The following is a 14,302-nucleotide window of genomic DNA, read 5'->3' as shown; positions in this document are numbered from 1 at the left end:
CCACCTGGACCGAAGGTGACACCATCATGGAGACAGAGCAGAAAGGAGAGTAAAGACGAGCTGTTCTATCCAGTATAGGAGTTTTGGGCAAGGATGTGGAGTCTCCTGAAAGGCCAAGACTCTGGTTGGCTGTGTGGTCATTCAATTACTGCCCCGCCCAGTCTCGCCATCTCCTACTTCCCTATTGGCTGGCTGTGTGGTCATTCAATTACTGCCCCTGCCCAGTCTCGCCATCTCCTACTTCCCTATTGGCTGGCTGTGTGGTCATTCAATTACTGCCCCGCCCAGTCTCGCCATCTCCTACTTCCCTATTGGCTGGCTGTGTGGTCATTCAATTACTGCCCCTGCCCAGTCTCGCCATCTCCTACTTCCCTATTCTTAGAGTTGATCCTCCAAAGAACATAAACTTCCTCACACAATGCTGCTGGATCTGCTTCTGGAGATCATACCTTCGTCTTCTGAGAGTCTCACAAGTAGAGAGAGACCACGACCATCCAGGGGCCAGGCCTTTTAAAACCCAGAAAAGTAGGCTGAGACTCAGACACAAAGGAGGAGAGGGTAAGGGTAGGGGAGGAGGAAGGGGAAGGAAGGGGAAGAGGAAGGAAGAGGATGAGAAAGAGAGAGAAAGAAAGAAAGAAAGAGAGAAAGAGAGAGAGAAAGAAAGAGGCTTTGATGATGAAAAGTTTACTTTGAGTAGCCAAAGACACCCAATGGACTTCTAGTCTGTCCATTTGATTATTGTGTGTGCACACATACACACAATAATGTGTTCCTGTGTGTTTACAGGTACATGTGTATGTGTGTACATGTACAAGGAGGTACTACAGGGCAACCCCAGGTGGCTCCCTCTATCGTTGTCCTCCATTTTTTGAAACATGGCCTCTTACTGAGCCTAGAGCTCACCTATTCAGGAATCCTAGTAGGCCAGCAAGTCCCAGGTACTCCTCTGTCTCTACCCTCCTCAGTGCTCACACTGACATGCCCAGCCTTTGAGCGGTGCTAGAGATCCAAACCCAGGTCCTCAAGCTCGAGCTCCTATAGGAAGCCCTTCACCCGCTGGCTCACCTCCCCATCCACATTAGATCTCTGCACAGTGCTACCTGGTGACCCCACTGAAATGGAAGACTAGAATCACTCTGCAGGGTCAACCAAGACAATGCAAAAATTAATCGCAGCATGCCTGCAATGCCTATCAGTGTCAGGAATAGTTATTGGAGGCTAAGAAAAATGTCCCCCCAGTCCCCGTGCCTCAATTCTGCTCTCTCTGAGAAGAGCCCTTCCAGAAGTCTCGCAAACCAGCAGCCTCCAGCAGCAGGGAAGAGAGGAGCATTGTTAGTCCTCCACAGCAAAGCAGTAGCATATAATTAAATCATTAAGAGGCAAATTAACTCTTCTAGCAATGCCTTCTGAAGTGTTTGTGGGCAAACCCATTAGCGAGATGCCAGTAAATCCCAAAATACCTTTGCCTACAGACCGAGCAAAAGGAGCAAAAGCTTCTTCGCAGGCCGGATGGGAGGTGTGCTGTCCAGGTGGTTTGACCTCCTACAAAGATACATTGGAGGGGAGGGGAGGCTGGCTGGGTAGCTTCTCTAATGGTGTGTTGTGACTATACTCCCTAAGTCCTTGGAGAGGATAGCTGCCAAATACCCCCCTCTGAAAGCTAACAATAAATCTCTTCTTTTCTTAGGAAAAATATTCAAGAGCTTTTGGGCTCTCATCAAATACCTCCCATCTTTCTGAACTCTTTCAGCTTGGATTATTGACTTTCCAGAAAAGGCCTAGCTGAGGGAGTTAACGGGTAAGTAGACTATGTTTTCCAGCGGGACCCTTTGGAGATATTTATTTAACAGGGTTTTCGGAATAACGAATGTGAAGTTGGCTTCGATTTGGGAGCCAAATATATATTTATTCTATTGACTGGAATTCAAGTTGGCCAATATGGTTGGCTTGTCAGTGACCTTCAATCCATCGTGTCTTGAGTGTTCCCATCAATACAGTTGATCGTTTGTATGATGACCTCACTTCGAGCATTTAATAAATTGTAAACAACTCGAAAGCATATTGGAAGTCAACACAACTCATTATAGCCATTTATACGCCCGTCAAAATCCTAAGGGGGGTGCCTGACCTGATTGGAAGTTTCCTCCAGAGTCATACAATAATTTTAGCTGTGAAAGGAAATTTTATGGCATGTAAGATTAGACCACACTAATGCAAGGTCAAAAATAATAGAATCAATAGGCAAACTCAATACTGTTAACATCGTGAGAAAATTACTACGAGAAAACAATGTCAACGGCAGATTGAAACGGGTCTCCAAAGTCATCCCATTGATTTCCTTTCACTGTGGCGACATTCTAACTCTTTCTCCCACGTGACACAGAACGTTTAGACTTTTGTATTTTTCTTCAGCTCTCATACGCACGGGGAAGATTACCTTTTTCTGATGGATGCCAAATGCGAGACAGTTGTGCTTCCGGAGCTCAGTCTGGGCATCTGTTTCCTGATGCACAAGCTTTCCAAGGAAGAATGGGTCCTTCACGGAGGGCTCAGCTGATAAGAATCAGAAGTTATTTTCCCTACGGGAAGGCACGTGAGTACACAGGTTAACCGTGCTGTTGACGAATGACCAAAAACATGCTGGGATCACGTGACCTCGGCCCCGTGGTATGTGGTAGGGGTAGCATTGGTGATAGAGAGCTGCTTGACCCAGTGGCTTACAGGGTCAGGGGTTACTGCCCATTAGAAATGTGTGCTCCTCTAGCCCAGCAAGCTACCCTGCTTCTTCCTATCCGACTCCTTGTGTCTCTCGAGAGCTTCCTCATCCCAGCCACTCCTGAGGGATAGCCTTGGCTCACTCAAGCCCAATCCTCAGGAATCATCATTCATTTCTCTCTCCCTTTCTCCCACAGCAAAACTGTCTACTGCCCTGGTAGTTTTAACTTCAAACTTTATTCTGAATCTTCACCGAACCCCATCTCTGATGACTCAGAACAGTCATCCCTTGCATCACCTGCTCTCATTTTCCCTACTTAATAGTTCATAATTACTGTGGTAGAACAGAATTTGCCTAATTCCTGTCCTTACACTGCCACAGCGTATAACTTAAAGCCTGGGCCTCTCTCATGGGCAGTCACTCTGCTCCCCTCTTCCATCCCAGAACTTTCTAGGTCACTCTTGTTCTTTGACATTTAGGACTTTTCACACTGGAAGGTCTCAAGTCTGTAGTTTCTGTATGTGACTTCATTGACCCTACTGTTAGTATTTGTAACATGCATGAACATCCCTAATTCTGTGGACAGACTGTATAGCATACACACATACACACACACACATACATATACACACATATACATACATACATACACACATACATATACACATACACACACATACATACACATACACAGAGATGTCAATAGAAGACAAACATTTCAAAATTCAGAGGGTGCTGGATTTTTCTTGTTAGGAATGCTCAACTGGTTAAACCTCTATACGTCTTCCAAAATTTGGAAGTAAAAATCAAAACCTCCAGGCATGGGGACACTTCCAGACCCACAGGTTTCACATGCAGGCCCCATAGGACCTGCAGACCTGTGTTAACCTCCAGGCATGGGGACACCTCCAGACCCACAGATTTCACACCCAGGCCCCATTGGACCTGCGGATCCGGTGTTGGACCACATCTCCTCCCCTTGGGTTCTGCTGCTGGGAGCACAACCTAAGGTACTTCTTTTCAGAAGGAATTTTTCCTGCCACACGGGAGACAGATAACAGAGTCATGCATAAGTTTCCAGTGTTATCCAAATGTGAACGACACGGCCAGACAACTGAGCATGTTCAGGGAGTACACCACGAGGCAGACCCTATGAGATGGGATCCCAGATACGTAGAGCACAGAGAATGAGGAAGAAAAGACCATGAAGGGCAAACTCAAGACATATGCAAATTATCTCTCTGGAGCCAAGCAGCACTTCACTGTGGAGAGCGAGTGGATGTTCTTAGAATATCAGTTAATAATAGCAAACATCGCCGCTAACGAGGGCTGCAGACACACAATAGAATTTAATCGCCGCTACCACAGCCTCACAATGGGAAATTACAATGCCCTGAACTGAATAGGTTTCATTTTTCAAAGTGAATATTTTGCCTTTACAATCTCTCAGTGCCAACGATGCTCTTGGATTAGAACTGATTAGAGAGTCTTTTATCGAGAAACAAGGCTCTTGGCTGTTTACACAGATTGCTAAAGCTTTATCCAACTGAAACAAAAACTCTTTACACTCCTCTCCATCCTGCCTCTCCCAGAGCCTTTGATTATCTAGAGAGGACCTTGCTGTCTCTCTGCTTCAGCAAGGCATCGAGATAGGGGGAGAAACAAGAGCGGAGGTGCGGAGAGCTGAGATCTGCTCCGCCCACCCAGCACTTGGGCGGGTCCCAGCATCCGGCCATACTCTCCTGGAGTGACTCAGTACTTACAGATCCATACCAGGACCCCACTGCCTGCCAGGCTCTGTTATAGGTGCGAGGCTACAGACAAACCCACCCCAATCTCCGGCTGAATAAACTATAAAGGTCTAATTCCTTACACTGGCAAAATTAGCGGGGTAAAACAGAGAGAAGCATGTTACTAGTGTTTTTTTTTTTTAATGTCTCTGTATTCTGCAAATGTCTGTCTTCTTTCTAATGTTGTCCATTGCAACTCAAGTGCATGTTTTATGTATTCTACAGAAATAGCTATGCATGGTTACAGCAGCTCATGCTTTTTGACTCTTCAAATGGTTTTTTGAGAGTTTATGCACAAGCTCTCTTTACATCACTTCCGTCCTCTCCTTTTATCCCCCAACTCCTCCTGTGTTCTCCCCTCTCCCTCACAAATCCATGACCTCGCCTTAAACAATTAGTGTCAGATATATGTACATGTGTGTGTGTGAAAATATAACCTGCTGAGTCATTTAGCACTGCTCATGTGTGTCCTTGTGTATGAGTGTGTATACGTGTGTGTTTGTGGCGTGTGCCTGGGTGAGTGCATGTATCTGTGTATGTGTGCATGTATGCGTATATGTGTATATGTGTGTATGTAGTGTGTTTGTGAATGTATATGCGTGTGTGTGTGTGTGTGTGTGTGTGAGCATGTGTGTGCATGAGTGTTTAAGGCTGGCCACTTGGGATTAAATAGCTCATCAGGGGACTCATTCTTAGAGAACACCGACCCTTCCTCCCTTGGCAGCCATTAATTACCTGTAGCTCTTCATCTAGGGGTACAGCCTTGCAAGAAGATCTCCTTCCCCCTCCCAGCCCCGTCTATGTTGGCATGTCAGTTGCTGTTGCAGTTGTGCAAGTCTTGCTTAGGCGACCATATTATTGAGTTTTCCTGGATGCAACTCTCCTGACACAATTAGATGACATCATCTTCCTGCAGGCATCCTAGGTCCTTACAACCTTCCCACCCACTCCTCCATGATGTCCCCTGAGCCTTACGATTTGGGGTTTGCATGCGCATGCATCGGTTGGGTCTAGCCATACCAAGATCACTTGTTCTCAGGTGCAGCAGTTGATGATCTCCCACCTAGAATCCTGTTACTCAAACGCCTTGCTGAATTCCTGGGATCTTAGGTAATTTGGTTGCTATACAAAGAGGCTGCTGCAGGTCTGTGTCATCAAACCTAATATTTATGCAGTGACATGTGACCACTTCTATTCAGCAGGATGGATAAAGATATGTGTCTTGATTCATACCTCTCTGTGTGTGTGTTTATCAGCTTAGTTTAATTTTGACCATCACATGAATGGCAAAACTCAGTAAATATACCATTGGGTTACAGGGTCCTTTGGTTTTGTTGCCCCCCTCCAGACCCCAGAATTGCATTTGAGAAATTGTGGGTCTACAGCTCATAATCTGTGAAATCAGTAGAACATGGGTTAGGGCTTAAAATCCAAATTTATCAAAGATATTCATTAGAGTTGCATTTGCTGTAATGGTGTCTGACCTCTAGATGACCCAGCTTTATAAATAAACTTAAAGCACCTCCAACTTCATTGCTATTTCATTGATCCATAAAATACTTCCAAGTACTTGTATTTATCAACTTCATAGAAAGTGCCTCTCTGAAAACACACAGAGACAGACAAGCAGCATGGCTCTGGTGTCCCAGATCATAACTCTTGTGCACATTAGTAGTCAGCTATAATATAATTTTTAAGACCCCAGGAGGGACCCTTGAAACTTGGTGTGACAGAATTGGACCATGCCATATGGCGGGCCCACTTTCCCTGTGCTTAAGATAGCACTACTCAAAGTGATCTCTTTAGCTTATACGTTAGAGCCAATGGCGTCCACTCACAAGCCCCCAGTGGCTTCCCAGGGTACCTAGATACAAAGCTAGAGTCCTTACTTTGTCTGGCTCCATCTGACCTTCTCTGTCTCTCTCACAGTCTCCTCATGGTCCAACCACCTGGCCTTCTAATTCTTCTAGCTCCCCAACCTCTCAGCGCACACCCATGTCTCATGCCCTAAATACGTGGGGAGGCTCCACTCTTTACCCTTTAACATTCAGGCTGGGGCTAAACATCACTAACCATAAGAAAGCAATATCCCTACCCACTCCTATGGTGGGGACCATGATCACATCATCCAATTTATCTTCTTCAAGAGATTCTCAAGTTCTGAAGTGATGCTCTGGTTCGCTAGACTGTTGTTGTTGCTGTTGCTGCTTTTGTTGTTGTTGCTGTTGTCGTTGTTATTGTTGTTGCTGTTGTTGTTGCTGTTGTTATTGCCCCTGTATTGGTGCTATACCATCCTCCATCACTTTGGGTATGGGCCAGTGGGTGATTTGCACCAGGCCTTTATTTATAAGGTTACTGACTGACTCTCCACTAAACTACAGATGTGTCCTGTGGGGCTGGAAGGAGCCATACCCGGCTATCTGGGATCCTGAAGTGAGCAAGGGGACACATGGACCTCAGTCTCTCGGTTTCCCCAAGGAAGGCAAGGGAGGGCAGGGTATACCAGAGAATGATTAATTTGAATGATTCAAGTGGACTCTAGCGTGTAGAAACTGTTTCTAGCTGTCCGGTCTCAGCCTTGGGACGACTCCACATGGGGAAGTCACTGGCTTGGTGTGTGTTAGATGAAGGAGAGGCATGTGAGGTCACAGCAGAGACGTCTCTCCTCAGTCTCACCCTGAAATTAATGGAAGCCAGATCAGCAAATAACAAAATCCAAGAAAACTTGGAACCACCTCATGTAGCACCAAAACCCAAAAGAGGAGTGTTTATATAAAAGTTAAATTCATTTCTCTCCAGCATGGGCTAAGCTAAGAAGTTAACAAACTCAGTGCCAAGATGGCAGAGGCCAGACTATAAGCAGGGAGGCATGCTGCCATCTCTCAGCTCCCTGTCTCCAGCTTGGTACCACCCCCTCTGGATCAGTGTGTCATCGGCTGCATTAGCTGCCTCTTGCTGCTGTAACCAATGACTACCTTCTCCGAACCTTAAAGCAGTGCATCCCTATCACGCCATTGTTCCCAGAGGCCACAATCCAGAATATGTCTTACAGTGCCTACTACAGAGGGACAGCTGTTAAACAGTGCTGGGTAAGCAGCTCAACCTGTAGAGGTTGCCATGCAAGCACAAGGACCAGAGTTCAAGCCCCAGATGCTACATTAAGAAAGCCAGACGTGGTGACCTGTGCCTGTAAACTCAAAGACAAGAGGACCACTGGAACCATCTTACCAGTCAGGCTGGTCTACTGGGCAAGCTCCTGGTCAACGACAGACTCCATCTCAAAAAACAAGATGGTGAGAGATTGAAGAAGACACCTGTGATTGCACTTTGAACTCTCTATACACCTGCATGTTCACTAGCTCCCAGGCTAATGTGCACTTACACGTACACTTACAGACCTCAAGCGCGCGCATGCGCGCGCGCACACACACGCACATATACACACACACAAAGTTGTCTATAACATCTTTCTCAGGACTGGAGCCATGGCTCAGTTGCCCAGAGCATTCACCTCTCTTTTCAGAATACCCGAATTCAGTTCTCAGCACCCACGTAGGAAGGGTTGTAACCGCCTAGGATTCCAGCTCCGGAGAATCTGATGCCCTTTCTAGCTTCTGTGGGCACCCCCACCTACATGCACATATACATACACATATAAATAAAAATGAATAAATCTGTAAAAATTGTGTTTCTCTTCGAAGCTCTAAGAAATATCAGTGTCTTTTCCATTCATTCATTCATCCATTCATTACCATCCATTCATTCATTCGTGTCTACAACAACCTGTATTCCTGGACTCTTAGCCTGTCACCCAACTCTCAAACCACATCACCTCTGCTTTCATTCCATGCTTCCTTGCCTTCTTGCCCCCACCAGCTCTCTCTGTCTCTGTGTCTCTCTGTCTCTGTGTCTCTCTGTCTCTGTGTCTCTCTGTCTCTCTGTCTCTGTGTCTCTCTGTCTCTGTGTCTCTCTGTCTCTGTGTCTCTCTGTCTCCCTTTCTCTCTGTGTCTCTCTGTCTCTGTGTCTCTCTGTCTCTGTGTCTCTCTGTCTCTGTGTCTCTCTCTCTCTGTGTCTCTCTGTCTCCCTTTCTCTCTGTGTCTCTCTGTCTCTGTGTCTCTCTGTCTCTGTGTCTCTCTGTCTCCCTTTCTCTCTGTATGTCTCTGTCTCTGTGTCTCTCTGTCTCTGTGTCTCTCTGTCTCTGTGTCTCTCTGTCTCTGTGTCTCTCTGTCTCTGTGTCTCTCTGTCTCTGTGTCTCTCTGTATGTCTCTGTCTCTGTTTCTCTCTCTCTCTCTTGACCCTTCTGATTACACTGGCCCACTCAAGACCTGCATACTTAAAGTATTGCTTTACGTGCTAAGGGGGCGTTTCACAGGGTTAGAGTTTAGCCAGGTCTATCCTTAGGAGGCCATATCTGTGTTCACTGTAACATGTTCTCTAAGGTGGAATAGAGAACTCCAGATGTCATCAGATCCATTCCTTTCTTTCATTATACCAACTCTTCAAAGACACACCTAGGTTATTCTAGTTTCATTTGTGTTTCTATGATAAAAAGGGGAAAAAAACAGGAAACAAACAAACAAACCACCACAACAAAGCAGTGTTAGGGGAGAGAGGGTTTTATTTCAGCTTATGACTCCAGGTCATAGTCCATCATTGCGGGAAATTGGGGGAGAAGCTTTGAATAGCCCATCCCATCCACAGTCAAGAGCAGACAGAAGGTAATGCATGGATGCTGGCGCTTGGGCTCTGCTCTAGCCTTACACAGTCCGGGATGCATTACCTAGGAAATGTGCTGTCCATGGTAGGCTGGATCTTCCTACATCACTTAATGAAGACAATGACGTACAGACATACCCACAGTCCCTCATTGAGACTCTTTTCCCAGATGATTCTGGGTTGTGTAAAGTCAACGATTAAAATTAACCACGTCACTGTTCTCCTTTGTCGAAAGTCTGGTCATCCTGTTGGCCAGCCAAGCCACATGGCCACCACTGCAATGGCAATGTGTTTAATGTCCAACATCCTCTCTGAGCCCTTCTGTAAATCCTGCAGTGTGGAATTTACAAGGGAGAATATTATGCTGAAAACATCTCAGCTGCTTATTTTCTGCTGTACTAATGTCACTCGGAGAACAGATGTTGGTCAAGGGATATGTCAGCAGCAATTGAGTTCACCAGCTTTTGCTAAGAGATCATAAAAGAGTTCGTGATTTTAATCAAAGTTTGCCATCCATCCAGAACTTCAGAAGTGGATTCCCATCAAAGGCAAATTTCTGCTCTGGGAAGTTACCCACCCCAAGAGGAACAAAGGTGAACTCTGGGTCCAAAACGGAAATATAAAATCAATCATGACAATTATTTCACTAAATTATTTTAAACCGCAGCGTATCGAGAAGGCTCAGGTAAATGTCGGCTGTCACGCCAACAAGCCGAACCAACCCGGTCCATGACCTTTTCCTTGTTAAAATGCATGTCAGTATGCAAAATAGAATCACTCCCTATCAGAACAGAGTGTACCTTCTCTTTCCAGAAGGTCTTAAAAAATAATCTACAGGAAAATGGAATTCAGGGGGAAATTTAGTTTCACAAGAGACATGAAAAAAATCTTTAAAATATGCTCAGTCGTCACATCAGAGCCTATTTTGAGTTTGGACCTGAGCTTGCTTCAAAACAAAATACTCCTGAGTGGGATACCCTGACAGGAAGGTCTCCCAGCATTCCTCTCCTGATAAAGAGCCCCTTCCCTGTCACTTCTGTCCACTAGACCAGTGGTTCTCAACCTTCTTAACGCTGTGACTCTTTGATACATTTATTCCCCAACCATAGAATTATTTCTCTTGCTGCTTCATAACTGTGATCTTGCTACTGTTATGAATTCCAGTGTAAACATCTGTGTTTTCACTAGTGTTAGGCCACCCCCGGGAAAGACTCTTTCGATCCTAAAAGGGTCCAAGCCCGATCAAGTGGAGAACTGCTTTACTACACCCAGTACCGAACCAAAAACGACTGAGACGCTTAGAGTGAGGACCAAATGCAAGCGCTTTGCTAAAGAGCACGCTTCGGCCAGAAGCTAGGCACGCATTCTTAATTCTCAGGGGATCCCACAAAAGACCACAGCAAAGCGCTGCATAGTCAGCATCACCCTGGGCAAGTCTGCCAAAAGCACTGTGTTATTCAAAGGGGCTGTTAACATCCCCCGGTCAGAAGCGAGTGGGAAGGGAGCAGGTAACCTCGAAGAGTCGGAAGTGAGGAGAGCAGTGTACAAAAAGACCACGATGCTGGTCAGAACTTTCATTCTGAGACAAATACCCGAGACAAACTGTATTTCAAGGACAGAAGACTTATTTGGGCTCATGGTTTCAGAGAGCTCCATCTATGGTCGCTTGGTTCCCTTGCATGTGAGCCCGTGTGAGAGAAAAGAGAATCCTTAAGCCTGGGAATGCGGTTGGGCCAGATTGTGGGGCGGAGGCACAGCCAGAACTTCCTCCACGATGATAGGGGTCGCTGTTATTTTTCAGATTCCTACCCACATCCTTCAGACAAACGCTCTTGCTGCGGTCACACCAGGTAGACTGGCTGGCCAGTAAACCAAGGAGATCCTGCTGTGTCCTCCTCCCTCTCCCGGATGATAAACACACACACACTAACCTTTGCAATTTTATGCGGTTTGGTTCTCCGGGCTGAACTCAGTTCCCTATATTTATAAGGCAGCAGTTTACCGACTGAGCCCACTTCCAGGCTTAGGACATGACTTTTTAAAAATATAGAAAGCTTTTCATGGAACTTGGGTCAGTCGATAGGATAATGTGGGCACATCTGAGAATATGCCAGTTTTCTAGCTCTTGTTCTTCAGATGGCCAGTAATTCAGCATCCTGGCACAGTGCCCATTCACTGACTGTAACCTCACAGATCAGGAGTCCAAGCATGGCTTCTTTCCCGGAAGACCTCTCCTTGGGATCTTCCTGGGCTGAAGGCAAGGTTTACATGGGCAGGGTTTACATCCAAGAACCAAGGGTAGATATGTCTCCAAGCTCCTTCAGGAAGTTGACCCCCGAGGTTGAAGGACTGGAGCCCCCTTTTCTCCGTCCATCCGATGCCTCTCATGACTATGTCACTGCCTACATCCCTTGCCATGTGGCCCTGTCAGCTCCACAACAACAGGAGACTGTCTCTTGTATTCTTTGGAACTCTCTTCAGAAATGGCCCTGTTTCTCCTAAGGGAGTTCCAAGAATCTTTCCAGCTCTTGGTCGATGACTAATAAGTTGTCATAATCACAATGGCAAAGTCCTTCATTCATAGGGACATGTCACAATGGTCGCAGACGCCTCCCACAACCAAGGGGGGAAGGGATTAAATGAGGGTGAGAGTCACCAAGGTCACTTCATAAAATTCTGCCTCTAGTACCTGGCAATGCTTGATATAAGGCATCGGGGTAGGACAGTCCCAAACCAATGACCCATGTGACCATCTGATAGATTACAGATGCATAGACATCACTGATGAACCTTGCACCCCCAGAGTTAGACTGTCGGGGCTCATCCCTGACAGTGACACCTGTTATTCAGTTTGTTGGCTTTCTCGGCACCAAGAGGCTCGTTCTTGCTCTAACCTCAGACACATAGAACTTACCTCAGATTGTGAGAACGAGTGACCATGAAATTCATGTGACTACCAAGCACAGTACCCAGGAAGGAACAAGCACTTGGTGCTATTAGAATGACCGACAGCAATGCTAGACATATCTGACTGCTATCCATATGTGTCTTACTTTTCCAGCATTGCCGTGAGTCCAGGATGAGCTCACAGCACAGTTGAGAGACTCCCCATGGTTTATGCAGCTTAACACGGATTCTGGGAGCAGTAACGCTAGGCCCTGGGTGCATCTGCTCAAGAACAAATGCCAGTGGCCTCAGGCAATGAGATCATCTCCAGAGCCAGCTGCATTGACAAGATGGTTTGTCACACATTATAGATTCCTCAGAGCACAGAGACTGTGAGAGAAGAGAGTGCAGCCATTCTAGCAGAGAGGGGGAGATGGGGGAGGTTGTCGGAAGAGTGGAGCCCCCACACCAGGCACACAAGCAGCTTCCCTCCTCTCCGATCTGTGACCTCTGATGAGCCTCTTGGGTGTTTGCTTTCTTCTGGTCAGTCTTGTGTGCTGGGCTCCTTCCCGAAGAACACAGCTCAGCTGCAGACCTGGGAGGCGGTGGGGGAGTGTTCTATCCAGAATCGTCGGCATCTTTAGCTGGTCAGGAACAGGGGTATGTTCTCTGGTCTTTTTCTACAGCTGTGCCTTCCAAAGTGGAAAATAAGCAGAAAAAAATAAATCTATTTAAGCTAACCCTTTTTTCAACTTTTATTTTTGTTTATGTGCTGGTGCTCGTATGCTTCCTTGTCTGCCTATGTACTGTGTGCCTGTGGAGGCCAGAAGAGAGCATCAGATACCCTGGAACTGGGGTTACAAGCAGCTATGTAGGTGCTGAAAACTAAACCTGGGTCCCCTGCAAGAGAAGCCAGTACTGTTAGCCACCAACCCTTAAAGTGACTCTTATGTGCCCTGGGATGTGTGCAGTGCTCAGAGGAGAAGCTCAGGGCCTGTCCTTATCTTTGTACTTCGTTTGAGATGAGGTCTGGAGGCTATGAGACATGAGTGTCCAAGTATTCTCTCCCCTCCCCCTTCTGTCTTAACACAGGAACCCACTGGGCTTGTGCCACTGTGCCTGGCCTTTTCTGTTGGTCTAGGCATCAGACTTGGGTCCTTACAACTCAGCATTGGGTACAATGCTGCTGAGCGGCCAGCATTTTACCCACTGAGCCATCTCCCCCTCCCAACGTTACATTTTCACCTGCAACTTGACACACGTGTTGCTGGGAAAAGATGGAGCTCCAAGCTCTGTGACTGAACAGGACAAAGTGTGGCCCAAGACGACCAATGCTGTGCTCCTCTGGCCCCACAGCTTCCCACAGTCTTCCTCAATTTACCCATGCCCAGAAATCAAGACTCATGGGCTACATCTACAGCACCTTTTATAGAAAAGGATGGTTGAATTACAACCCCCACAAAGGTCCATGGGAGTCTTGCCTGCGAGGGCCGGTGAACCCAAGCATGAACACAAGCGTGGTATTTGGAAATGAAGCTTTGTGGCTCACTCTCAGAAGAGGCCCTACTCCCTTATAAAGCTCCCTAATCCAAAGACTAGTGCCCTGAGAAGAGGACAAAGGACTCCGAGAGACATAGGAAAGCTCCCAGGGGACAACTAAAGCAAGACCACAGTGACAAGCCCGCAAGCCAAGGAATCCTGGGGACTCCCCCAAATACCAAGAGCTCCCTGAAGGACGTGACTCAAATACCCAGAGCCTCCTGAGGGGAAGACCCTACTGAGGTACCTCGATTTTGAACCTGGCTTCCAGGAGAGAGACAAAACGCAGCCCTGTCCCCTCAGCCAGACTAGCAAGGAGCTTTGGCGTCCCGGCCCTAGTAAACGATCCGAGCGTGTATAAGGTTGGCACACTCAGTCCCGGCCCTAGTAAACGATCCGAGCATGTATAAGGTTGGCACACTCAAAGAGTGCGGTAGAGTCTCCATGACAGTGAACGACAGGACGAGGAGTTTGGGGCTCCGATGCTGTGACCGTGGCTGCTCAGCCAAGGGGGACAATGGTCACCGCTCGCCCTGCAATGGGAAGTCGGGACGGGAACTCTCAGCAGGGAAGCAGTCTCTTGTGGCTCCCATTTCCTGGTACCATTAGGGCACTATGATAAGAGACCCAGAACAAAGTGGGTGGGCCAGTGCGC

At 46.9% G+C, this 14,302-nt stretch overlaps 1 long non-coding RNA gene across 1 annotated transcript; it reads left to right on the top strand.

Annotated features, from left to right (window-relative positions):
• Positions 1-347: 347 nt before the first annotated feature.
• Positions 348-12,848, top strand: LOC116092554. Its single transcript, XR_004119318.1, has 4 exons — positions 348-558; positions 1,688-1,798; positions 2,413-2,593; positions 12,284-12,848. It is a non-coding gene; the product is annotated as an uncharacterized LOC116092554 (long non-coding RNA).
• Positions 12,849-14,302: the final 1,454 nt, after the last annotated feature.

The sequence above is a fragment of the Mastomys coucha genome, unplaced genomic scaffold, assembly GCF_008632895.1.
Source record: "Mastomys coucha isolate ucsf_1 unplaced genomic scaffold, UCSF_Mcou_1 pScaffold15, whole genome shotgun sequence".
In the NCBI taxonomy this organism is placed as follows: Eukaryota; Metazoa; Chordata; class Mammalia; order Rodentia; family Muridae; genus Mastomys; species Mastomys coucha.
The sequence above is the reverse complement of the archived record's forward strand: the minus strand, read 5'-3'. Positions and strand labels throughout refer to the sequence as shown.